The sequence below is a fragment of the Halictus rubicundus genome, unplaced genomic scaffold, assembly GCF_050948215.1.
Source record: "Halictus rubicundus isolate RS-2024b unplaced genomic scaffold, iyHalRubi1_principal scaffold0084, whole genome shotgun sequence".
NCBI lineage: Eukaryota > Metazoa > Arthropoda > Insecta > Hymenoptera > Halictidae > Halictus > Halictus rubicundus.
Window position 1 is genome coordinate 474,907 of NW_027488625.1, and position 26,770 is coordinate 501,676.

Here is a 26,770-nt window from a genome sequence, read left to right on the forward strand (position 1 = left end):
GTCTGCCTGTCGGGGGAACGTAATCCCGGTGAACACATTAAATACAACGAAGCGTTTAATTCATACGACCGTGAGCCAGGTGCGGCAGAAAATCCGGCTAACATTTTTTGCTGGCAGAACTGCAATATTTGTAAGAGCAAGAGTGCTGCTCTTCGTTTGTTCAGTGGTGCTGTTCAGTTCACTTGAATCTCAAATTATTAATTCGAGCAGAACAAATTTTAAAACAGACGCTAAGAGCGCACAAGGTCTCACACTGACATAGAATATTTTTCACCAATGGACGCCATGATAACCAGTGCGTAGCAATGTACACACAGTTCGAACGTGAATATCGTAAAAATAAACACTGGAGAAGAGCCAGGTACCTTTTAACCCTTTGCACACGAAGCCATTTTAACTGCAAAACGAAAAATTTCTTCTAGAATATTTCCCTTCTATATATATTTTTTCATGCTATACATACGAAAATGGTAGAATTTACTGGTGCAATACTGAAATGTTTAGTAAGGCTATAGCCGGTTTTGGGGGTCAAATGTGCCCTGGAAGGGATTTTATTCCAATTTGCGCCATTCGATAGCCTACCAAAAAAGATACCTTTCAGCCAAGTTTTAGCCCTATAGCACATCTGTAAGGGTAGTTACAGAGGAAAAACGAAAATCCAGTTTTTGGCCCATTTTCCCCATTTAAAATTCTGAAAAAAATCTGACACGTTTCGGACACCAAACCACATACTTTGAGTCGTTTTCAGATTTTTCGGTTGCAAACTCTGGCTGTAAAAATCGAAAAAATGCAGATTTCATATGGAAATCGAAGAGACACTAGAACAGAATTAATTTAGCAATGAGATATTGCCCTAAGTATTATGCTCAATTTTTTTCAAATTCCTGCGATTGGTGCGTCATAGTAGGAAAAAATAAAAACCACTTTTTTCGGCGTTTTTTCCGTGAAAAACTAAGTTATGATTATCGTAAAAATATATTATGTAATATTAAACATCTCTAAGTTCAGGGAAACATCGTCCAGACTTTAAAAATTGCGTAATACAAAAAACAACAATTATACTACGCAGGATATATCCCAATATTTCGAAGGTATTTTCAACGGCGCCGGTTGGTGCAGTAGCTATGGACCAGGTTCGGATCTCGCCCGGGTCCAATTTTTTTTTTCTTTAATTAGATGTTTTTTCGATTTCTAACCGTATGATTGTTGTTACGCTGTTGTAAAAACATTTTTTAACTATGTTTAAACTATTTTTTAATAATTTTCCGGAAAAATATTTTTGGAGTACTTTCGGCCTTTAGTCATCTACGGGCTGTATTACTTATCTCCTTAACATTTTTTTTACATGGATTAAGTGCATCGACTTGTCTATTAAATCTTTTATCTTTAGTCGGCACATTACTTATTGTTAATAATAAATCTAGTGTTATATTGGGGTCGGGAGGTATTATTGTATATGTTTCTGTCAAGTAAAAATATTATTAGGGATATTATGAAAACGAGGTTTATGCTTCAAAATTTGCCCACGTCCCCCCCTTTTTTCCGTGGGGAAAATGACGTTACGCATACCCCGACCCCCTGGGGGGAGTCGGGGTTATGTGGGACTACCCCTTGGGGAAAGATCCCCAAGGGGCTACCCACTACAGAACCCACGCCCACCTAAGCTAAATGGAAGGTGCCTGGATCACGCGTGTACTCAACAGGACACCTCCCAGCTATCATCATACCCCGGGGGAGGTTTTAACCTCCCCCACTGCCTACGCTATAAGACCCCGGGCGGAGGGGCCCACCCGGTGTCCCCATCCCTGGAGCCTTCGGATTGAGCTTCCCGAGGCGGCTGCCGTCCTCTCCAGTCGGGGGGCGAGGAGCCCGAAGTGTCCTTCGAATCGCCAGCGGCCGTCTATGACCAGGCCCAGGTACCTCATCCTGGGCCCGATCTCGACGGAGGTTTTAGCGACGCGAATCCGGAGGTCTTGACCACGGGGTAGCCGCCACGGCCGAGGCGATCCATACCACCAGATCGCCTCGGTCTTTGCGGCGGCCACGGTCAGCCCCATCCTCCGAATTCGCCCGACCATGCAGTCCAGGACGGCCTCACCGTGGTGCCTGGTCCTCCTCCAGTCCTCCCCCACGGCATAAATCAGGGTGTCATCTGCATAGCAGATTTCGGGCATTCGGCATCATGTGACCGAATAATGAAAAATGTTGCTCGACAACGCAAAACTAGGACCTGCCTGGTGGCAAACGCTCTAGATTTATCCTTCATCTACCGCTTTTGACCACTGACATGCCCCATCTTTACATTATCGAGCCATAAATTGACGCCTCCCGAACCCTTGCAATCTTGTACGATCTAGCGTTGTGTGCGGCACACCATGGCACACGCACACGGCACGCACACTGTGGCGGATCAAGGCCACCTGGGAAAGCTGGACCTTAACGGTTGCCTATAATAAGTAACAGTTTGCGGCGTATGATAACGATTTGAGGGCAGCTGCCGAATACACCTGCGAGAAGCTGTGTTTCGGGTACGATAAGCGCGAGCGACCGTCCATCCGTCGTGTATTTTGTACAATCGTGCGGGCTTCTCGGACCACCGCTGCCGGGTTTTGCCGGCAGCTTTTTGTAACACCCGAACGACAATAAATGTAAAGTAGAAGCCCACTTTCGTGTGTCGTAATTCTGAGCAACTTTCCCGCCGCGGGGAATGCCCCGTCCTTCTTTCCCGTAGAACCCTGACCCGTGTAGGGGCTTTCCAGGATATCGCGCGGTACTCGTCGAATCGAGATCGCGGCGGCCGATTCGCGTCTTAGCGTAATTTTTCGTGTGGCACCGTCCTCGTGCCTGGCGCCCGTTCTGAGTACCGAACTTGAGAGAACCGTCGCGAAAATCGAGTCGACGAGACGCCGCACAGTGGTGCCAAATGGCCAAAAAACGGCAAAAAATCTATAAAAACGAAACTATCCAACGAATTTGTTTGAATGTGTTGAGAGATTGCCACAGGTACAACGCTTATTTGGCAAAAAAATTTTTGTAAAAAGTTGTCAACATTAAGTAATATGTGCTAATCGAAAATCTCTGTTTTCTGCCCATTTTTTATTTATGGAAGCATACAACAAATCCTGTAATAGATTTTGGTCTGGAACTAATCGTTTTGGCAAGGTGTAATATTGATCTAACTTTGTGCAAAAAATCATGAGACCCTTCGAGACCCTTTCGCCACAATTTAAGTTTAAATATCAACTTTCAGAATTTCCAAGAGTGAATTTTCCGGACGTTACGATTATTTGATGTTCCAGGTGAAATTTTTTAGGAATATTTCTAAATAATAAAGAAAAATGAGAAGTGCATAAGATTTATTAATTTTTTATGTATAAGAAAATATTTAATAACAATTTTTTTTATCTGACATAAATTATTGTTACAGCGTTCATTGGAGCACTACCACAAAATACCTGTTGCATTATTGCGACAGTAGTCCAGTGAACGAAAACTTTGTTTATTTAACATACAAAATTGTTATTAAATATTTTTTTATATGTATGAATGTCATTTTTTTTTATTATCTGATATGTATCCCTTAAAAATTTCACCTGAAACATCAAATAATCGTGACTTCCGCGCGATTCATTCTTGGAAATTCCGAAAGTTGATATTTGAACTTAAATTGCGACGAAAGCATCTCGAAGTATCTCGTGATTTTTTGCACAAAGCTAGATCAATATTATAACTTGCCAAAACGATTAGTTCCAGATCGAAGCTTTTCAAAGGATTTTTTGTATTCCGCCATAAATAAAAAATGAGCGTAACGCAAAGGGGCTTCAGGTTAGTCCATATTACTTAATGTTAAACAACTTTTTTTGGAAAACTTTTTTTTCCAGTCAATAGTTAAAACCATTTGCAATGACCCATATGATTTGTAGACCCCTTAGTATTCAATTATAGGCGGAGTAATTACATAACTTTCGCACTGAAAACTGATGGATTCCCAGGAGCGAGGAAATGGTTATTTACCATGCGTATATCTCCGTAAAAATTTTTTTCAAAAATCTGACTTTGGCACATCATGCACGCACTATTAGGATATACAGAAATAATTTTTTTTTATAAAAATCGAAAATTTATAAAATGGACTTTTTGCCGCCTTGGCACCACTGTGCGCTGTTTGTCCCGGGTGGACCACGTTTCGCGCGGCCGAACGTGGCCCGGCCTCACGGTCTGTAAAAACCCGCCGTTGCCCGGGTTTTTCTCCCGTCGGACGGGCCGAAAATCAGGGCAACGTGACACCGTACAAATTCGTTATTTAATACTAAGATAAAGCTACGAATGGCGTGTTTCAGCAAGAGACTCGAAGATGACCGCTTCTTTTGTTGACGTGCCCATCCTGCTGTGCTCCCTCCTGGGTCTGCTCGTAAATGGGTTCAACCTGCTCGTGATCCTGTGCATACACAAAGAGGTAAATATTTAAAAAATAGAAAACTCCCTACAGATAATATATACCTATTACTATAAGGACTGCCTATTACAGTGAAATCTCGTTGTTTGTCAGTCCGCCGTTTTTACTGACAAGATACGAAATCGGAGGTTCTCGCCGAGCGTCCCATTTGAACTACACAGGGAACGCTGGAAACCGTCGTACCGTCTTCAAGTCATAAGAAACCTATAACTTGAAAACGCTACTGACGTGAAAACGGCGAAAACAGCAAAGGTCAAGAGCCGTCGTCGTCGAGAAGTGTGCCACACATTGTCGGCTATATCGGTGTGAGACCAGAAGACTAATCGAATCCAGTTACAAAACTTCTTTATTTGTCATTATTTTTTTTTATGAAACTTTTACCAACATATTTACCAACATGTTTCTGATTAAAACTAAACCAAATATGATATAATTCCGATGATATATACTTGTGTAATGGACGATGAAATATGTAGGACGATTGTGTTGTGTCTTGACATGTTCTATGCCTTTAGTATAATTTCGTGGTTAGATCGTGCATAACTCACAGACGATAATCGTCCGTTCGCTGCACCAGATATCCGGTGGGACATATCAAACGCCCTGGTTGGAAATTATGGAGGTTGTGTCTGACATGTAATTGCTTCGACAGCACATATACTAAATTTGAAACGATACAGAGAAGATTAGCATGGTCCCTGCGCAAGGATGTAACCGTTCTTTCCTACTGTTTCTACCGATTCGCGTACGCTGTTACTCGAATCTCTACTTCGCGTCTCGGGACTATCCCTAACCGTCTCGCAGGGCCGGTTACTACCCTAATTTCTCGAAGCTTGCACGTTCGCGAGCAGGAATGGATTCGTGCCTCCAGGCACTGGAAAGCGGCGAGGTATGGACGAGTTAAATGAGATCTTCGTAGCCCAGATAAGGTAACAAAAAATGATATATTCTCGTGAGAACCATCGTGTGTGTTTGGATACAGTAATTCCAGGTACCGTGTGGAACAATGGGTCGGCCTCCCGTGCCGACGGCTCGCGACAAAGTATTATGAACGCGTGAAAGACGCTCGCGGTACGCTCGCTCGACTCTACGCCCGGTTTTCGGAATCGGTTTAGAAAATCACTCAGCACGGATCGCGCCCCGCGACAAGCAGTTCGTGACCCGTCTGACCGCCCCTACACTCGGCCGGATAATCGTACGAGTGATCAGGATGGAGACAAACACGAAATCGCCGTCACTCCACGCTTCCAATGATTCTGCTCTTCGGCACGTAATCGTGGCCTCTAAGCAGTCTCGGGCGAGGCGGCGGCAGAGTGTCAGTGACCGTGCAAAGTCCGATCGCTCCTATCTGACCCGAAATCCGCGATCGAACGACGTCGTACCCGTCAGACCATCCAGGCACCTGGACGATATTCGGACAAGTGGCCTGAGTGGAGACGCACACTAAACCTTGGTCACTCCACGGGACGCACGAGTCTACCCTTTGGCATGATACATGGCCTCGGAGTATTCTCGAATATTGGTCACGGCAGAGTGTCCACGATCGTGCAAGGCGCGATCGTCTCGATTCAGTAGAGACGTGCACTAAACCTCGATTATTCCACGGGACCTATAAGTTCACCCTTTGGCACGATACGTGGCCTCGGAGTGATCTCGGACAAAGGTCACGACAGAATACTCGGGATCGTGCGATGCTCTTTCGTACCGATTCGGGGGAGACTCGCACTAAACCTCGGTCGCTCGACGGGACCCAGGAGTCTACCCTTCGGCACGATACGTGGCCTCGGAGCAAGCTCTGATAAGGTCACGACAGAGTAGCCGCGATCGTACGAAGTACAATCGCCTCGAATCTGGTCGAGACCCACACCAAACCTCGGTAATCCCACGGGACCCAGAAGAGTACCCTCTGGCACGGTGCGTGGCCTCGGACTACCCTCGATTAAGGTCACGGCAGAAGAACCCTGATTGTGCGAAGTGAAATAGTCTCGATCCAGACGAGACTCACAGAAAACCTCGGCAGTCCCTCGGAACCCAGGAGTTTACCCTTTGGTACGTTTCGTAGCCTCAGAGTACGCTCTGTTGAGGTTTCGGAAGAACCACCGCGATCATGCGATGATTGACTGTCTCGCTTCGACCCGTATAGTACGTACCGTATCTTTGCAACGATACTTATACGTACCCTATACTAATATTTACATTTGAAGGACGAAGTGAATCTACTGTGTCTGTTCGACGCGATGATCGCACGCTTCGCGACGCGTTTCTATCGCTGCGCGACGCAGTTCTCTAAATTTTATAAAATCGTGTCGTACCGACACACGGCGCCTTCCACTCGCCGTCACTCCTAAATCGTACTCGCGACTTGCTCGCTGCAAGTGATCTACGCTGACACTAGTAACGCCTCACTTCGGAATTGATAATTAAACATTTCTCGATCAATCTTTAGGCGAGTGAAAATTATGTAATTTCGTTGGACTACTACGCGGTCACGTCCGAGAGTCACGGAGCTTTATATAAAACGTTTCGACAGTGCCACGGCGCGGTTTGCGCTCGTGACTCCTCGGTTTGAGGCGCGTACGCGTTGAGAGCAGGAAGGACGGTTTGCCTTGCTCTGCCGAGTCGGTTTGACTCCTCGAACGGGTACCGTGTTTCGTCGAACAGACACAATTCTTAAACGCGTGTTTCTCGGACCGCTTCCAGACGTAGAGTGCTGGATCGCTGGCTCGCATCGACCTCCTTCGATCATTATCGAGTGGGGATCGATGCGTGCGCAACTCGACAAAGATCGCGATATCTCGCGATCCCTCACTATCTCCGGACTCGCGAACAACGTAGTATGGTACGGTGGTGGGGTCGTATCGCCGACCGATACGTGCGGTATATGTGTATGCAACCGACACGGTTACAAGGATAACACGCAAAATCGTGAAGCGTTCTGTGCTGTTGAGTACTCGCGTGATCCAGGCACACACCCTTTAGACAAAAAGTGGAAAAATTGCCATTTTTCACGATTTTCGACTTAAAATCGCATTTTTAATCGTTTATAACTCGTAAACGAATAAGTCAATACCGGTGAAATTTTCAGCATGGACATAACTTATTCGAGCGAATCAAATACATTCTTTAAATTTTCAATACAGGCTCAGATAAAAGAGCCTGAAAAAACCAACTTTTACTATTTGTTTGCGATTCCGACCAATTCAAAATTTTTTCAAAAATTTTTTACACCTCGTCTAATAAACTAATCCTTCTAACTTCTCAATAAAATTCAAGTCATTTGATCTAATTTTTAGAAAGTTATGTTGCTTGAAATAGTGTTGACTCAGTTTTGCTCGTTACTGTAAGTAAGAAGTGGCCGCACAATGCACAGATAGATGGATAGATAGATTATAATAGATAGATACGTTATAATAGATAGATACATTATAATAGATAGATAGATTATTACTGTTTTTTTTCCCCCGCGGGGAACAGAATTGCAGTCAATCACAGTCCCAGCAGACAGAGGCAGTGAACGTCCGGTGGTCCGACCGCCAACGAATAAACCTTCAGATGAAGAATTATTATGAATTATCATGGACAACCGATGATGTCGCACGAGGAGAAGTAAAAATAGGATTAGGATATATGTTAAAAATTGTACGCAATAAGGTAGCACGAGAAACGACTCCAACTTTTCTTCCTGCAAGACACGCAGATGAAGTTCTCAGTTTACACGCTGAGAACAAACAGGAAAGGTGTCCAATTATGCCAAATTATAAGAAAAGACGCCGACTTCACGGTAAAAAGATCCTGTCGGCATACAGCTGACTAGTCAGGAGACATCAAGAAGATAAAAAGATGCAAGGTAGAGACTCCTGTGCCAGCATCTTTGAAAAACAAAGGATTGTGCATCTTATAAAAAGGGGGACCAACTCCTAAAATTCAGTTATAAACAGTCAGTCAGTCAGTCAGGCAATCGTGAACAATCAGTTATTCAGTCATAGTCAATAGTACAGTAGTCTCTTGTGAAGTTAAAATAGTTCGTTCAGTTGTTTCGCGACAAACCGTTCCAAAGACCAGTGTCAGCAGTCGGAGTATATTGTAACCGAATCCGAACCCGTGATCACGGTAATATTAATATTATTATTATTATTATTATAATCAAACTATTTGTAAGCACTCCAGTATATGCGCTATATACACCATATTTGTAAAATCAAATTTGTAATCTCTGATTCAGAACCACACTTTGAATAAATCAATAATTTTGTTGTTTTCAAAATAAGGGTACAAAGTTACTTAAACGATCCTCAATTTCCCGAACCATAGCCGGTGTATGCAGGTAGGTTCGAAACTGCGTCCTATCCTCTTAAGATCGTAATTCATACCACTTGGGACGTAACACTATCAAAGCTTGCAAAGGAGTATCTTTGTGTTATGGCAACATCTGTTCCTTCCGAAGGAGTATTCTCAAAGACTGGCGAAATAATTAGTAAAAAAAAGAAATAGATTAAAAGACAATATAGTGAATAAAATATTGCTTCTTAATATGTACAAAATAAATCCTTTATTATGTCTATTTCGTATATATTCGCTTTATCTACGTTTTTTCTTGCCGAAATGTTCCAGTATTTCCACTCGCAGCATTTCTATACTCATGTCAGGTCCGAAATCACAGTCAAATTTAAAGCATCGAGATATTTGAAGGAATCATTTGGCAATCGATACATATAGTATAGAAACAGCTTATAGTGATCATGAATAGATTACTTCTGCGAATTTGATTGCAAAGTGGAAGAACATTAACCCCTTCGACACGATAATTTCATAGGGTGGATAATAAAAATGCCCTTGTGGATTTTAACGAAAGAACCCTCCCCTGCCCTAAACAACAAATTCGGTAATTCAAAATAGGCAGAATTTTTCATCAAAATAGACAGTTTTTTGCGAATATCTCGGAAAATAAACAGATCGCCGCACAGTGCGGACAAATGGCCTGTTTTCGTGCACTTCTCGCAATTATTTATATACAGTGAGTGTAAAAAGTATTCGTACACCTCTTATAGATTTAGAAAACCATATATTTCTTTATGTAACTGTACATTCTTTTATAAAACAAAAACACAATTACGATTATTATATGTTTCAACTACAAAATGTGACATAAATAAATTAGCGAAAAGTTAACGTTAATGAGATATATTAAAAACAGTCTGAAGTCTCTAAAAATTAGCATGCAAAAAGTATTCGTACACGTAACAAATTTAGCAATAAACGTGTTATAATTTGCGAAAATAAATTAAATTAATATTTCGTTGGCTGGCCTTTCGACTGTATAATTGCGTCCAGTCTTCTTGGCATTGAATCCACTAAATTGGATGGGATTTCGTCTGTAATAATACACCATTCCTCTTGAACAGAAAGTTTTAATTGTTCTTTACTTGAAATATGCCGGGTTCGGAGTTTTTTTATCACGCAGATCCCATAAATTTTCGATCGGATTAATATCCGGTGATTGTGGAGGTGTTTTCAAATATTGCGGTGTGTTATAAAGCAACCACTTTCTTGTGTTGCGTGCTGTATGTTTCAGGTCATTGCCTTGAGTGAAGATAAAGTTGTCTTTTATACCCATTTTTTCTGCACTACTTACAATATGGGTTTTTAGTATGTTTAGGTATATTTTGTGGTCCATGATTCCCTCGATGAAGTGTAATGACCCCATTCCAGCAGCACTCATACAATCCCAAATCATAAACCGAACCTCCGCCGTGTTTTACTGTGGGACGTAGATTTTCTTTTTGTAGCTCTGTATTTTTCTTCCTCCAGACCGTACACTTGCCATCAGAGCTAAAAACATTAAATTTACTTTCATCAGTAAATATGACTCTTCGCCAAAACTCGATAGGCTTATTAATATTATTTTTCGCGAAATCAAGTCTCTTCTTTCTATTTGCGGCATTTATGAAATAATTCTCGCGAGCAACTCGGCCGTGGTATTCATTATTTCGTAAACAATTACGAATAGTGCTGAAACATACACTTACTCCAGCGTTGTTTGCAAGCTCAGCAGCGATCTTAGGGGCACTAATTTTAGGATTTGTTTTTATTTCACGCACTATAAAACGTTCATCGCGTAAACTAAGTTTTCGAGGGCGACCAGATTTCACTTTATTTTTATTGGTTTTTCGTTCACCATATCGATCTATAATTCCTTGTATAGTGCTGTGTGGCCTATTAATTGTTTTTGCTATTTCTCGCAATGATTTGCACTGATTATGCAGTTGTATAATAATTTTTCTTTCAGTCTCACTTGTTTCCTTATCTATATGACCCATTTTACCGAATGTTATAAAAATTGACTGGTTTTGCAGAAGGTTGCCACTAGACTGTTCATCAAAGACCCTGTCTGATTATTTGTCGGGTCCCGCTAAACCATAATATAAACAATCGGACGCCTTTCGAGTACATTCTAGTACCTGTACGAATACTTTTTGCGCGCCAATTTAGAGACACGTCTCATAGTTTCTAATTTTTCTCGTTAACGTTAAACTTTTTCAAGTGTATTTATGTGACAGTATGTAGTTAAAATATATAAAAATTACAATTATGTTTCGTTTTATAAACATGTGTGCAATTACATAGAGAAATACATGGTTTTTTAAGCCTACAAGAGGTGTACGAATACTTTTTACACTCACTGTATATACAGGGTGATCCACGCAATTGTTTTAAGTCATAACTCCGTTATTATTGCATTTACGAAAAAATTACGAGTATCACTTGCAAATTCTATGTCGCTGTTGACGCAAAGGACATGTTTACAAAACGTTACTTCGACAATTCCGACTTTTAATGGGGAAGACCCACCCTTGTCTCGTTTCGCGCAGACTATAGAGGACGGGTTAACGTTGATTCCTGAGGGTACGGAAACCGAGTATCTAGCAATTGTTCTTACTAAACTCGTCGGGCCAGCACGTAGAAGCACATTAGAGCACAAGTTTACGACCGCAAAAGCATTAATTCAGCACTTAAAGAAAAGATTCGCGCCTGGCAAAAGTTTGTCATATTTCCAAGTAGAAATCGCGAAGTTACGTATCCGCGAAGGTGAGAGCCTACGACAATACATCGATAGGACAAGCCACCTAGTCTATTGTACGCGCGGAGCCATTAAGGAAAAATACGAGGTCCACGCTGAAGAATTCATCAAGGAAATGGAAAAGGACGTTCTGGAAAACTTCATCGATGGATTACCGGATCGTATTGCCTTGAAGGTGTCGGCTCTCCTAAAAGATACAGAAAATCTGGAGGAAGCTTACGACGCTGTGCTGCAAATAGATAAAAAACTAAGAAATCGAAGACAATCGCCTCGGAATGAATCACCAGCAAGGTGGTCCCGCCGAGATTCTTTCGACCAAGATCCTCGTTATCGCGAACGTGAAGTGTCGTATCCTCTATCTCCGAGCAGATATGATCGACACAGAGATCGACGCACGAGACCATCTGGTTTTGAGGAGGAAAGAGAAGAACGCGCTTCTGCCTGGACCTTGCGTCACAGGAGCCCCTCACACTCCCCCTCTAATCGCTCCGAGTCATCAATGGGTGATGACGGAGAAAAACGGTATACGATTCTAATGGGTACCGATAAAAATCGCATGTCAAACATGTATTGTTGGCATTGCGGAACTTCCGGGCACGACGGGAAATTCTGCAGGAATCGTCACCGTAGCCCGCGATTCCGACGAGATTCGCGAGATTCGCGAGATTCGTCCGTGGAATCAAAGAAATTTTTAAACTACGATCGCGCTCACCGTACAGGCGACACGATGAGCGAAAAGAAAGAAGATCGCCCAAGATCCGTCCGCTTCGAAGAGAAACCCTCATCAAGGAAGCACCTGCACCACGGATAAAAATTACGATCCCAGAACTGGAATCAGGAACGGGAGAATTTTTAATTGACGGTGGAGCGTCCGTAAATTTGGTAGTCCTCGACGCTCTAGAAAGAACAGCAGAGATTTCACGAGAGGAAATCGAAATAACTGGACTCACCACAACCCCGATTTTCACCGTAGGGACGACAATTCTCCATATCCATGAAGCCCCAGCAATATTTTACGTAGTAAAACACCTTGCCATAGAAGCAGATGGACTAATCGGAAGCCCATTCCTAAAACAAGAACAGGCTGAGATTTCCTATTACCATGGAACACTGGTATTAAAGAACAAACCTATCAGGCCTATTCGATTTTCAAATTATTTAGAAGCACCAGAAAAACCAACTAAACACCGCATTCCAGCAAGAACCTCACAACAAATCGCTATTCACATAGCTAACCCGAAGATCAAGGAAGGCTACTTGCCTCGCATAAGAACACATGACCAATTGTACATAGGAGAAGCAGCTGTCATAAACGATCAAGGAAGGTGCCATGTTATGGCAACCAACACCAGCGAAGAAGACCTGGATATAGAAATAGAACCACAAATTTTGGAACCCTATGACATTGTAAGCACTTCGGACGAAGACATCTACTCAGAGGTACAAGGTCATGCTAATTTCAACAACAGAGAAGATAGGGCACAGGGAATCTCCCAAATGTTAAATCTCAAGCACTTGAACAAAGAGGAACTGTGCAGCATCACTGCTCTGTTAAAGGAGTTTCCCGACCGATTTTATCTCCCCGGAGATAAGCTAGGGAAGGCCTCCGATTTCAAACATTCCATACACACGACCGACGAAATTCCAATAAACACAAGACAATATCGCTATCCTCCGATACATCAACATGAGATAAAAAGGCAGATAGACGCATTACTATCCGAAGGAATAATAACTCCGTCGAAATCCCCATATAATTCACCTTTGTGGATTGTACCTAAGAAACCGGATGCACAGGGAAACAAACGTTGGCGTATGGTCATAGACTTCCGTGCGCTTAATGATAAAACAATTTCTGATAAATACCCGCTACCACAGATTACAGACATATTAGATCGTCTCGGTGGAGCTAAGTACTTCTCCGTTTTCGATCTCGCAAATGGTTTTCACCAAATAGAGATGGACCCGAAAGATAGGCAGAAAACAGCCTTTACCACACCTAACGGACATTATGAATTTTCACGAATGCCGTTTGGTTTAAAAAATGCACCACCCACCTTCCAACGCCTCATGGATCAAGTACTAACTGGACTTCAGGGAACGGACGTGTTCGTTTACCTGGACGACATTGTGGTTTACGCATCATCACTACATGAACACAACGTTAAAGTCAGGAAATTATTCAATCGTTTACGAGAACATGGCTTAACCCTTCAGACCAATAAATGTGAATTTTTACGGAAAGAAGTTACTTACCTTGGACACATTATTTCAAGACAAGGAGTAAAACCTGACCCCAGAAAATTAAAAGCCGTCAAGGATTTTCCAACACCCACCAATCAGAAGAATATACAACAATTTTTGGGATTAGTAGGATACTACAGACGATTCATATCAGATTTCACCACTAAGGCAAAACCATTGATTAGCCTCTTGGGAAAAGGAATAAAATTCAAATGGACAGAAGAACAGGAAAACAGCTTTAAACAATTACGTGAAGAACTTTGCCAAGAACCTATTTTACAATACCCCGACTTCAGCAAACCATTCATCGTTACAACGGATGCATCAGAACATGCCATTGGAGCCGTGCTTAGTCAAGGCGAGATTGGAAATGATCTGCCGATTGCTTACGCATCGCGCAGCCTCAATAAAGCAGAGAAAAATTACTCGGCTACAGAAAAGGAATGTTTAGTTATGGTTTACGCTGTTCAATATTTCAGACCATATGTTTACGGAACCAAATTCACTCTTGTGACAGATCACAGACCTCTAGTTTGGCTACATTCTGTAAAAGATCCGACATCAAGACTCATGAAGTGGAAATTGAGACTTCTGGAGTACGATTATCAGGTTATCCATAAATCCGGAAAAACGAATATGAACGCAGGTGCTCTTTCACGCAACCCTACCATTTCTTGTTTACCACTTATTCCACGTGAACTTCGAGATCCCGATTTCAAGACCTGTAAGAAAGTACTAGAAAGATAGATAACGCGATATCGTTAACTTAAATAAATGTGGGCGTATTACAAAATACTATGAATCTTTATTCACGACAACTGTACACGACGACAGTCAGAATCAGAATGTCCTGCTGTCCCAAAAATCCTCAGCCGTGAGAACGCCTTCGACAGTATGCCCCCTTGTTTATGACACCCCCAAGCTAAAGGACTTTCTCTTGTGGAAGGGCAACGCGCTGACAAAAACCACATGGCCTGCCTCGACCGTTTGCTTACTTCGATTTTTCTAACATTCGGCCATACTGACGATAGATCTGTCCTCAGACTTACAATACAATTCTCTTTTTTTTTTGTTTACAAAACTTTTCGTTGTGTAGACTTGGCTGAAAATAAAGGTTGTTGTCGTAACACGATACCGTCGTATCGCTTACGATCAACTATGGATACCGTCGTATCCCTTCTTTCGTTTTTGATGCACGTTGCATCCTTTGCTCATCACCACCCTGCCTGAGACACTCTTTGTGTCCGTCCGGTTCGGTGTAGAGTCTTGCTTTATGATGCACGTTGCATCCTTTGCTCATCACCACCCTGCCTGAGACACACCTTGTGTCCGTCTGGTTCGGTGTCGAGTCTTACTGGGGTACCGTTGTAGCCCCGCGTGATTTTTCCTCGTTTGTCTAAGATACCGTTGTATCTATCCTTGGCATTGGGACACACCTCGTGCCTGAATGCCGTTGCATCCTTCTTTTCCTTGTATAGGTCCCGTCGGAATCGTGGTGGATAACACCCTTTGGTCGTCCTCCTCGGTCAGGTGCTTAGGCCGTTGCCCTCGCTCCTTGGATCTTGCCTGGTCGTCGGGCAAAGGTCCCTTCTCCCCCCTCTCTACCGTCCGTGTCTAGCTTACACCTTCGGCTTGTCTTTTCCTTTCTGTGAACATAGTCAAAATGTGAGATAACGTTTAACTACTTACTTGGCGACCATCTTTAGTCCCTGTATACATTGATAAAAGGATATATAAAAATCGCTTTTATTCAGCATCGTGGTCATCCCCTTGGATGGTAATCCACGGCTTCATCTTATCGGCTGCAACGACTGTTCGTAATCGTTTCACCCCTTCTCGTAAATCTTCTACGTCGTAGCGGTCATTTGGCAGCACCGCTCGAACCTTGAACGGTCCTTTATATTTCGGTAGCAACTTTCGGCTGCTCCCCGTTGCCGGTTCACTGGTTATTCGTACCAATACCAGTTCATCGACAGTATACCTGCGCGCTTCCTTTCGCGTACGGTCATACCGCTCCTTCTGCTTACGTTGATCTTCGGAAATATGTTTGCTCATATTTCCTCGCAACGCGGCCAAATCCAATCGATCTATTCCTTCTTGTACGAGACTCAGTAGTGTTCCTTCAGCTACTGTTCTCGTATCGCACCCGATCAATGCTTTCATCGGCGTCGTATTAATACTTTTGTTGTGCGTGGTGTTCATTGCACTCTGCACCTTCTTTACCTGGATGTCCCAGTCTCGTGGATCTTGACCTGCTGAGCTTGTCGCTAAAGCGTCAACGATAGTTTTATTATACCGTTCACACTGTCCGTTTGCCCTTGGTGTGGCTACCGCATTAAGTACGTGTTTAATGCCATACGTTTTGCACAGAGTAGCAAACCTTTGTGACGTGAAACTCGTTCCACGATCACTTATCATCCTCGTCGGAACACCGAATAAATACATAAAATTTAACAACACCTTTTCAGTGTGACGAGTCTTTTGGCTTTTTACCGGCTCCGCGATCATGAATTTCGTGAACGCATCCACCACTACGAGTAAATACTTATTACCCTTCTTACTCGTCTCGAATGGTCCTACATGATCTACATGCAACGTGTGAAACGGAATTGGGATCTTTTCTATAGTGTTTAATTTACACTGTTTCTTCCCTGACGTATGCTTGTAGTATGCGCAGCTTAGACATGCGTTTACGTACTTCATTACGAAACGTCGCATATTCGCAAACCAATAGTTCCGCTGTATCCGTTCCAATGTCTTCTCTGTGCTTAAATGTCCAGCGTCGTCATGGCATAATCTGCATATTTGGAGCCTAGCGTTTTTCGGAACAACCCACACGGTTTTATTACCTGTTAACCGTCGGTATAGCTTATCCTTTCTTAACGCATACTCTTGAAAATAATGTTTTGTTTCGGGTGACTTTTCGTTGTTGGCGAGAATTGTTCGGATCCGTGACAATTGCTCGTCCTGCATCTGTGCCGACGTTATCCATTCCGCCTCCGTAATGTCCACGTAGGCGACCTCAAGAGCGATTGGTTGAGGATTTCGGCTGAGTGCATCCACATGTGCCATCTTCGTCCCCGGTCTGTACAGGATTTCAAAAGTGTATTCTTGCGCTTCCAACCACCATCGTCCTATGCGTGGCAATAAGTCCTTCTTTGAAAAGGTTGTCCTTAACGCGTTGCAGTCCGTTACGACTTTAAATTCTATTCCCAGTAAATATACCCGGAAATACCGCAGAGCAAAAACTACTGCCATTGTTTCCAATTCATAGGAATGATAGCACCTTTGGTCCGCTGTTGTTTGCTTACTGAAATAAGCAACCGCTGTCAACTTTCCGTCTTCTTGTTTTTGCAACAATATTGCTCCGACACCCAGAGAACTCGCATCAGTATGAAGTTCGGTAGGTCGAGCTGGATCGAAGATACATAACACCGGTCGTGCTGTTAATTTCTTTTGCACCCGTCGGAAGGCGTTTTCCTGCGGCTCCTTCCATTGCCATGGTACACTCTTGCGTGTTTAGGTGACGTGGGGTAAATGAAATGATATGTGACGCGATGGTTTCACGGGTAACAAAAAATATAGTTTATTCACGAGAACTGGTTAACAATTAACAAATAATAAAGACTATAAAACACAACGAGAAAACTTGAGTCCATGAGAAAAATGCGAAGACCAAAATATACGGAAACTCTACGTCGCGTATAACAAAACCGTCGCGGGTGACTCAGACTAAAACTCTCTGGAGCTATCGTTCTCCGCGAGAGTCCAAAGCTTTCTGCCTTTCTCGTTTCTGAGGCGCGTTAAATAATGTCCCCGAAAAACCGTTAAAATTGGGAGAGGTTCTCCACCCCCACAAGGGCATGGAGAAAGTTTCCTCCCCCACACATTGCATCCGGGGACTTCACTCTTAAGGGTACTGTAACGGTCGAGCCGAGGTTCTGGCAATCGTCACTTAAATGACCAAGCCCTCAACCCGACCTCCCATGGTACGCACTTGAGAAGGATGGAATTTCCGCGTCCGAAAATTCCACGTTCCCACGCACCATGGTCGCCACAGTACCCCCTTACCAGTGAAAACGCCAGTTAGAACGAAAGAGAGAAAAAAACTAACTAGCTGACTGGTAATATTTACAAAGTAAGAGCGTTTTGCTATACACTAGCTTGCGCGTAGTCGCAAGTGCAAATCCGGCTCATTTACTTAAGGTACGCGCCTTAAATCTACGAAAGAAAAAAAAAAAAAATATATATATACGGCAAGAAAGAAAAATTAATACGACTATACGCGTAAAAAGAAAAAAATTGGATACGTATAAAACACTAATGCTAACTGTACAATTTACCCCGGTAAGGATAAAAACAAAAATACATCTAGGACCTAAAATTACTATATACAAGATCTTGAAAAAATTAATACTACCTAGTACTACTATATACACAGTCTTAACGACTATACATATCCATTTATTGCCGAAAAAAAATAATAAAGAAAAGTAATACATATACGCACTCATACAAATATATACACGTGTTGCTCAAACACCGTCTAACGTAGGCCAGCCTGAAAACGATCAGGGAATCGAACTCTTCTACCTGACCGTCGTAAAACAGGTCTGTCCTCCGTACGGTGTGTTGCGGTCGTGTCGGTCGTACTGTGTGTTACTGTTGTATCGTCTGTCCATGTGCAAACGATAGTTTGCGGAGGGTTTTCGTCAATGTCATCGTTCAAAATGAAAGCCGGTTTCAACCTGTCTATTGAGACCCTGACTTCCTTGCCCTTGATGTCGATGACGAACGTTTTGTCTCCGCGTTTAACGACACGAAATGGCCCATCGTACGGCGGCTGTAACGGACTTTTAACCGCGTCGTGCCGCAAAAATATATAAGGGGACGTAGACAGTTCTTTAAAAACAAACGTCTTACGTGTACCGTGGCGCGTGGCTGGCGATGGCTTTAACTTCCGGAAACGTTGCCGAAGCTGACTCACAAAATCCGATTGTGAATCTTCCCGACCCGTGACAAAGAATTCTCCCGGAAGACGGATGCCCGAACCGTAAACCATTTCCGCGGAAGACGTTTTTAAGTCCTCTTTATGGGCTGTGCGAATACCGAGTAGGACAATTGGTAATATATCAACCCAATTATCCGTCTCGTGGCATTTAATCGCTGATTTCATTTGTCGGTGCAATCTCTCGACCATCCCATTAGCTTGAGGATGATAGGAGGTCGTACGGAGATGAGATGCACCGATCATACGCGATAGCTCATAAAATAACCGTGATTCGAACTGGCGTCCTTGATCAGTGGTTATTCTCAAAGGAACGCCAAAACGACTAATCCACGTGTTTATGAGTGCTCTCGCGACTGTTTCCGCGTCGATCTCCGCGATAGGTATGGCTTCCGGCCAGCGCGAGAACCGATCGATACACGTAAGACAATATCTAAATCCCTGAGACATCGGTATTGGTCCTACAATATCAATATGGATATGTTCGAATCTGCCGGAAGGATTGTCAAAGTTGCCGACGGGGGCTGCGACATGTCGAGTGACTTTTGATCGCTGGCATGAAATGCAATGCCGTGCCCAGTCTCGGCAATCTTTATTTATTGAAGGCCATACAAAACGTTCTGTTATTAATTTCTGTGTTGCCCGAACCCCAGGATGAGAGAGTCCGTGCAACGAATTAAAAACTGCTCGTCGTAACAAAGGGTCTCACAGTTTCGTCAGTCGAGTCACAGTACAAACTAACATTGAAACCGGGGAAAAACGTCTTCTTTAAACAAAGAGCAGAAGAGTTCGATTCCAAGATCCCTCTCAGTTCTGGGTCGTTTTCTTGTGCTTGTGCCAGTGTGGTATGATCGGGAGCTACGGCTATTACTTCGACACGCGATAATGCATCGGCCACAATGTTATCCGACCCCTTAACATGCCTAATGTCAGTCGTAAATTGGCTAATATAGTCCAAGTGACGAAACTGACGAGGCGAACATTTATCCAGCTTTTGCTTGAAAGCAAAAGTTAAGGGTTTATGGTCGGTAAAAACTATAAAATGCCGACCTTCTACCTGGTGCCGAAAACGTTTTATGGCCATATAAATTGCCAGTAGCTCGCGATCGTACGCACTGTATTTGCACTGCGCGGCAGAAAGGGCTTTTGTGAAAAATGCCAACGGTTGCCAGTTCTCGCCTATGAGCTGTTGCAAAGCTGCTCCGATAGCATAATCGGACGCATCAACCACAACGCTTATCGGTGCGTTGGGTGCTGGATGTGCAAGCATCGTAGCGTTCGCTAAACTGGCCTTGACTTTCACAAAAGCCGTTTCTGCCTCTTTTGTCCATGGCACGGGTGAATTTCCCTTCTTCGACCCTTTTAATAATTCGTGCAGTGGTTTCATAAGACTAGCCGCGCCAGAAATAAAGCGGCGGTAAAAATTTACCATCCCGAGAAACCTGCGTGGAACTTTAATAGTGTCGGGTCTGGGAAATTCCCCGATTGCTTCGACCCGCTCAGGTAAAGGTTTTACCCCATCCCTGGTCACGCTGTACCCAAGGAACTCGATTTCGCTTACGCCGAAAACGCATTTCGCCGGATTGATAACGACCCCGTGTTGGTTTAAACGTTCGAATAAAATACGTAAGTGTTCCCGGTGTTCCGATTCGTTTTCGGACGCGATAAAGAAATCGTCTATATACGCGTACACGAAATCTAACCCCCGGGTAACTTGATCGACAAAACGCTGGCACGTCTGCGCAGCGTTTCTCAAACCAAACGGCGTAAACAAAAATTCGTATAAACCAAACGGTGTCGCTATCGCCGTCTTTTCAATGTCCGCGGGCGCGACGGGAATCTGGTTATACGCGCGAACCAGATCCATTTTTGAAAATACCCGTTTCCCGTACAAGGATTGTGCGAAATCCTCGATATGAGGTGGCGTGTACCTGTCTGGAACAGTGCGAGCGTTGAGCGAACGGTAGTCCCCGCATGGTCGGGTTTTGCCGTCCTTCTTAGGCACAAGGTGTAGCGGTGAGGCCCATGCGCTCTTGGAGGGACGAATTATTCCCTGCTGTAGCATCAGGTCGATCTCCGCCTTGGCCACCTTCAGCCGATCCGGAGCGAGCCGCCGTGGCTTGCAGAATACAGGTGGTCCAGGTGTCGTCTCGATGTGATGTACCACACTGTGCTTGACCGCCTCCCGACGAAATACCGTCGGTCGAGTCAAGTCCGGGAACTCCGCTAAGAGTCGATGGTACACCGTGTCGCTAATTATTGTTTTTACCGTCGGGAGGCCTTTACTCGCCGCACAACCACTCGCGTACAACTTCGTCGTCGCGTCGACTAAACGCTTGTTGCGCGCATCCACGAGTAAGTTGTAATGCGCTAGCAGGTCCATCCCGATTATTGGTCCGTCCACATCGGCCACAATAAAACGCCACACAAAACTGCGTCGTAACGATAGATCCAAATGCACGGTCGTTGTGCCATACGTGGCGATTCGCGTACCGTTTGCCGCGAAAAGTTCGGTATCGTCCTTCGGCAACCGGCCGTCGATACGCGATCGCGGGAACACGCACACATCCGCACCCGTGTCCACCAGAAACTTCGCTTTGGATCTATTGTCTGTTACGAAAATGCGGCCAGGATAGGGACCGTCGAGAACTGCCGCGTTTACGATCGACGGTTTGCCTCGTTTCCCGTCTTCCACATGCACTGGCCTTTGCATTTCGTGGCCTTTTCGCCCCACACACGATGGTACCAGCACAAACCATCATCGCTCTCGCGGTTTGAACTGCGGGATGACGCTCGCGAACTAGGCCGTGATTTACGCCGGTGTCCGCGGGACTCGCGTAAAACTGCGTTTAGTTGCAGCCTTATTTGCCGGATCTCCTCGCGAAGAGAATCGGTCTCCGACGAACCGCTTGCCTGGCTGCGGCCTATTTCCGCTATCCCCGTTCTGTTCCCGGGGATGTCGTGGATCCGATCGGCGATCTCTGCCAGCTTGATCCCTTCCTTGATTGACGTGGCGGCCAGGATCTGCTGCGTCTTTATCGGGAGACGGTTCCGCCAAATCTCGTTCAGGAATTCTTCGTTCACCACGGGTCCGGCGAGCCGTCGCAAGTGACGCAAAAATTGCGTTGGCGTACGGTCGCCAATTTCCTCCGTTTCTAGGAGTTTGCGGATCCGCGTGGTGTCCGAATCCGTGAGACGCCTCACCAATTCCGCCTTTAGAGTTTCGTACCGATCCACCGGGGGCGGGTTGAGGATAATTTCTTCCACCTCCTCGATGCTGTGGGTGTCTAGTCGAGCGACAACCAGATCGTATTTCTCCTGGTCACTTATGATTCTACCGACAGCGAATTGAGATTCCACATGTCTGAACCATAACGCTGGTTTCTGTGGCCAAAATGGTGGTACCTTCAAGGTGGTCGTGGCGATGTTGGCTCCACTAGCGTCCGTATTGTTGCTTTTTTCAGCCATTGTGAGAACGTACACAAACACTTATACCCCGTCGCCTATTTTACCAACGATCACGTCGGGGTCACCAGTTTTAGGTGACGTGGGGTAAATGGAATGATATGTGACGCGATGGTTTCACGGGTAACAAAAAATATAGTTTATTCACGAGAACTGGTTAACAATTAACAAATAATAAAGACTATAAAACACAACGAGAAAACTTGAGTCCATGAGAAAAATGCGAAGACCAAAATATACGGAAACTCTACGTCGCGTATAACAAAACCGTCGCGGGTGACTCAGACTAAAACTCTCTGGAGCTATCGTTCTCCGCGAGAGTCCAAAGCTTTCTGCCTTTCTCGTTTCTGAGGCGCGTTAAATAATGTCCCCGAAAAACCGTTAAAATTGGGAGAGGTTCTCCACCCCCACAAGGGCATGGAGAAAGTTTCCTCCCCCACACATTGCATCCGGGGACTTCACTCTTAAGGGTACTGTAACGGTCGAGCCAAGGTTCTGGCAATCGTCACTTAAATGACCAAGCCCTCAACCCGACCTCCCATGGTACGCACTTGAGAAGGATGGAATTTCCGCGTCCGAAAATTCCACGTTGCCACGCACCATGGTCGCCACACGTGTGTGACGCGTTAAAGGTTCCACAAGCGTTGCAAAGTTCTTGATAAATTTCCTGAAATAACTTGCTAATCCCAGGAATTGACGTACCTGTTTTACCGTTTCAGGCGGTGGCATATTTTTTACGGCGTCTATTTTTCGTTGACCCGGCCTCACCCCCTGTTCGCTTATTTCACGACCCAGGTACTCAATCGTCTCTTTGAAGAAAGAACATTTCTCCAACTTAAGGGTCAGGCCATGTGTTCGAAAGGCCTCCAAAACTTTCCGTAATTTTTCGATGCCTTCTTCTACCGTTTTCGAGGGTATGATGACATCGTCCAGGTAAGGGAATGCCGCTGTGTCCTTCAAATTTCCCAGAACCTTATTCATTAGTCTTTGAAAAACGGCTGGCGCGTTTGTTAAGCCAAAAGGCATTCGTAAAAACTCGTAGTGTCCTTCCGGTGTGACAAACGCCGTCTTCGCAATGGAATCTTCTGCAACTGGTACCTGGTAATACCCTGATGCTAAATCAAGACCTGTGAAATACTTATTGCCTCCTAGCTTGTCGATCTGGTCGTCAATGAGGGGTAAGGGATATTTGTCCTTTATGGTTATCGCATTCAATTTGCGATAATCCACGCACATCCTTGTATCCCCTGTCTTCTTCTTCACCAGCGTGATCGGGCTCGCATACGGCGAATCAGATTCTCTAATAATTCCATTGTCTAATAAATCCTTAATTATTTCGCGAACGATCTTCTTCTCCGGTTCCGCGAGACGATACGGGTGATATACTACCAGTTCGTCCGTAAGACATTTAATTTCCATTGCAGCCGTATTCGTTTTCCCTAAATCTCGCATTGACGACGATATGCAATCGCGAAATTCTTCGATCAATGTGACGCAAAGTTTTCGCTCCGTTTTCCCAATGTTCCCTAAATTTAATTTGGGATCTATTTCGACGACGTAAATATCCATTGCAGAAATAATTTGAGGCTTTCTTGAATTTCTGATATCGTTAAACGTGAGTTGGTTCCCCCGTTTCAACATTATCACGTGTTCTTGCTGTAAGAAATCCCTTCCCAGAATTACATCATGGGCCGTATACTCATCCGGTATAATGAATGAGTCTACGTCCGCCGTTACATTCTGGACTCTTATTGTAATCGGCGCGACTCTATTTATTATTACTGATCGATTAGCAAATCCCCTGAATACTGTATCGGTCACGATCTTCGTATCAATACAGAACTTTTCCGCTATTGACGAATGCATAATCGTACATGCGCTTCCGGTATCTACTAAGCTTTCTACCTTGTGACCGTTAACGCGAACGAATATTTGATAAATATTAGTACTGTTTTTAATGATCTGTACCACATTTACCTCTTGTTGCCGGCAATCCTCCCGTCTGTGACCTAACTTCTTACACAGGCCGCATTCCGCTCTTGGCTTTCTGCAATCCCTTGCCATGTGACCAGTTTTGCCGCAATTGTAACATGCCACAGTCCGTGGCTTTTCGTTTACGCCGTACTTTGGTGCTGCTGGGCGAACCGCTACTTGGCGTTCCTGCTTCGTCTTCTTCTCGTCCTTACCAGGCATATTCCCCATCGCACACATCGACGCATATAAGTCGTTGGGGTCGGTGTGTTTCGCCGATCTCAATGTCCTGGCGATCGTTTCATCCGGTACGCCGAAAATCACCGTGTCCACAATCTTGTCGTCCGGCAAATTGATGTCCAGGCGCCTTATAAGGTTCAATTTTTGGAAGCAATAATCTCCCAAGGATTGTCCTGGCCTTGCTTCGTATAAATCTGCTTCCCGGAGCAATTTCGAAAATGGCATTGTCTGCCGAAATTGCGCAACAAGTAGCACTTTCGTTTCCGACCAGGTAGTCGCGACTCGCACACGCGTATCGTACCACTGGCGTGCGTGCCCCCGTAAACGTGTCGCGATTAACCGCATCACGCTGAGATCGTCCCAACCGAAACGCGACGCCAACTCATTCACGTGGCGAACCCAATTCTCAATCGAAAGATCCTCTTTCGATGGATCGTATATCGGGATTAATTGTTCATCCCCGGGACGCACATACTGCGGTGACTTTGCGCGCGACGCGGAGCTACGCGTGTTCAGGCTGTCTTCTTCCGCACGATCAAGCCGAACATTACGCGACTCAGAGCATTGTCTTCGCGGGCTTCGCGACCGTATTCGTGAAGACCGTACTTCGGGGCTACGCGAACGCGAGCTCGAATCCCGCCGTCGGGACACACGCGACCGTGTAAGCGAACGAGAGCGTTTTAAAAACTCCTCCATCAGATTTTCTAATTTATTAAGACGCGACTCCAAGGCGACGGGTGCCCTTTCGTCACCGTCACGGCTACACGATGCACGCTCCATATTCGAATTGTCTTGTCACGTACAACAAAGTTCACAAAAGTTCAGAGTTCAAAGTTTAAAACGTCTACACTTAATACTAGTTACTCACTAACCCTTACACTAATTGCACACTTTATAGTCTGGAGCACTTAACAGTTTGTACACAAATTGCACGTAAGTGTACTCCAAAAATGCGCACTTCACACACGGTTAATCCCGCTTCTGATATGTAAGAAAGTACTAGAAAGATAGATAACGCGATATCGTTAACTTAAATAAATGTGGGCGTATTACAAAATACTATGAATCTTTATTCACGACAACTGTACACGACGACAGTCAGAATCAGAATGTCCTGCTGTCCCAAAAATCCTCAGCCGTGAGAACGCCTTCGACAGTATGCCCCCTTGTTTATGACACCCCCAAGCTAAAGGACTTTCCCTTGTGGAAGGGCAACGCGCTGACAAAAACCACATGGCCTGCCTCGACCGTTTGCTTACTTCGATTTTTCTATCAGACCCAACTACCGAAGACACATGAAGACAGACCGGATTCAATTGGACAACGTATCAGACAATTACGTCGAGACCGAGAAAAACGACCGAAATATCAGGAAACAAGCAGTTCAGATGAAAGAGAAGAGCCCGCTCTTGGAAAAGTGCGACACTCTCCCATAATAAACAAAAATCGGTCCCTTCCGAGCCTATCTAGAGAAGTGTTGATGCCAGATGAAGACCAGGATACCACACACCAGTTTTTACCCGCAGCAAACTCCACAGAAATTTTTTCTACAGATAAGAACCAAAGCTTATCTGATGATTTAATTTCGTTTGAAGAACCGCTCGAAAATACAGTTATTGAAAATACAAACAATTTGCAAGTGGATCCACCTAATATACTGCAGGAACAATCAGACAGAACAGATGGAATTTTACAACCCACCATAATCCGGCTACCCACAAGCGAAACAAGTGCAAGGCAGTTACCTGACCGTACAGCAGACCCTTACCCATTCTTTGACACCGCTACCGACAGTTCTTCCACCGAAACTGACCTGGAAGCGCCGCCAGAACCAAAACAAAAGATTATCGTTTCTTCAAACACCCTCACAGCAAAAGAAGACAATTACGTGCACTTTATATCAGCCGACTGCAATTTAATAACTCCCATCGGAAAATTACTCTTGGACACCGAATTAATAAACAAACAGGAATTTCTAGCTGCAGGACCAAAGAAGGGACAAGTTGTAATTTCAAACAACGGATTATTTAAAATATTCAGCATAATAATTTCCGACAATTTTTATGATAAACCAAATAGAATGGACATAGTCAACGGATTGAAAACTCTCCAACCAGCTTTAAAAGAAAACAGGATCGAATCATTTCGAATATCAGCCACCGGAGATTTGCATAAATTGCCACTCAACGAATTTTTCAATACATTGGAAGAGACCTTCACAGAGCAAATTCCTCAAATCACAATATGCAATTGCATTATCACCACACCTTCTGCAGAAAATAGACAAGAGATTATTCACGAAGCACAC

At 44.3% G+C, this 26,770-nt stretch overlaps 1 non-coding gene across 1 annotated transcript; it reads left to right on the forward strand.

The window, feature by feature from the left end:
• The first annotated feature begins 5,096 nt into the window (after positions 1 to 5,096).
• LOC143363663 (U6 spliceosomal RNA) lies at positions 5,097 to 5,199 on the forward strand. The gene has a single exon (XR_013083869.1). It is a non-coding gene; the product is annotated as a U6 spliceosomal RNA (small nuclear RNA).
• The last annotated feature ends 21,571 nt before the right edge of the window (positions 5,200 to 26,770 follow it).